Source organism: Orycteropus afer, unplaced genomic scaffold (assembly GCF_000298275.1).
Source record: "Orycteropus afer afer isolate SDZICR_OR568_19922 unplaced genomic scaffold, OryAfe1.0 scaffold00364, whole genome shotgun sequence".
NCBI classification, from domain to species: Eukaryota; Metazoa; Chordata; class Mammalia; order Tubulidentata; family Orycteropodidae; genus Orycteropus; species Orycteropus afer.
Genome location: NW_006921951.1, coordinates 1271337 through 1272758, shown reverse-complemented (window position 1 = coordinate 1272758; position 1422 = coordinate 1271337).

Genomic DNA, 1422 nt, shown 5'->3' with positions numbered 1-1422 from the left:
TTTTTACTTTTCATTTTGAAAACATCGTAGAAAAGTATCAAATATGCTATCACCTAGAATACATTTGATCCAATGGTGGTGATATTTTGCATATTTCTCTTGTCAACTCAATAAGCACTTTTAAGACTAGCCAGATTTGAACAAAAATTTACATAACTTATGATTTTATTTCTCTAGAACACTCTCAACTCCAAATGTCTTAGGCTGAGTTCTCTTGAGGAGCAAAACCAAGGAAGCATATATATAAACATATATAGAGAGAGAGAGACAGATTTCTTTCAAGGAAATATCCCACACAGTTGTGGAGTCTGGTAAGTTCCAAATCTGTGCATCAGGCATCAAGCTAGATAATTTTTTCATAAGGTTGCATGGGCTGACAAATCCAAATTTGGCAGGTCAGTCAGAGAGCCACAGCTCACATACCAAGAACTGGAGGTCAGGGAATGATAAGTTGGATGCAGGGTGGAGAAAGCAAGCTTTGCCAGAATATTCATATATATTAGATGCAGGCCATACCCAAAAGGAAACTTCCTTTTCAACTAATTGACTGCTCAGATCATATCACAAAATGGAGAATGGTTACATGATATCTACCAAACCACTGATAAGTATGGCCTAGCCATGTTGACACACAACTTTAACTATCATAACTAGGAATAATTTTGGTTTAGAGTATCATTTGTATGTAATCTTCTTCTTGTGTTGTTTGTTTATTATGACACAAATAGAAAATTATATTAATTTGTATAATTTTAAAGAAGTTTCTGATTACTCCTTGCAGTAGCTGGCTTCTCTGAGGCTATTTACACTTGATCTTGCCCAAAAGGCAGAAAAGTGTTTTCCTGTTTGGTCTTTTGTTTTCTTATTTTTTTTGGGGGGGTGGGTTGGGGAGGTGTCTATTAATCCTTACATATACATAATTGAAATATTTTCAATGCTTTCATCTTTACACAATAATTTTTCCAAGCATAAGCCTGTTTCTTTTTAATAATGATGTGATATAATCAGCTATTAATACACTAACCAACATGAAAAAAAAGCAATTACATTAGCATATGCTTCTTTCTTATCTCCCTGACTCTCTTCACTGAATAAATAATAGTTTATTTATTAGATGAATTTAATGTAATATCCTTGCTATAAATGCCTATATGTGTATATCACTGACACACATGGTTTCATAAATATATATTTATTACTAATATATACACCCACTGCCATGGAGTTGATTCTGACTTATAGTGAGACTCATTGGATTTCCAAGGCTGTAAATCTTCATGGAAATATATTGGTTCATCTTCCTCCCATGGAGCAGGTTTGAACCACCCACCTTCTAATTAACAGCCAAATATCTTACTCCGTATGCCACCAGAGCTTTTGTATACATTTATCATTGTAGAAATATATATATATATATAGCAT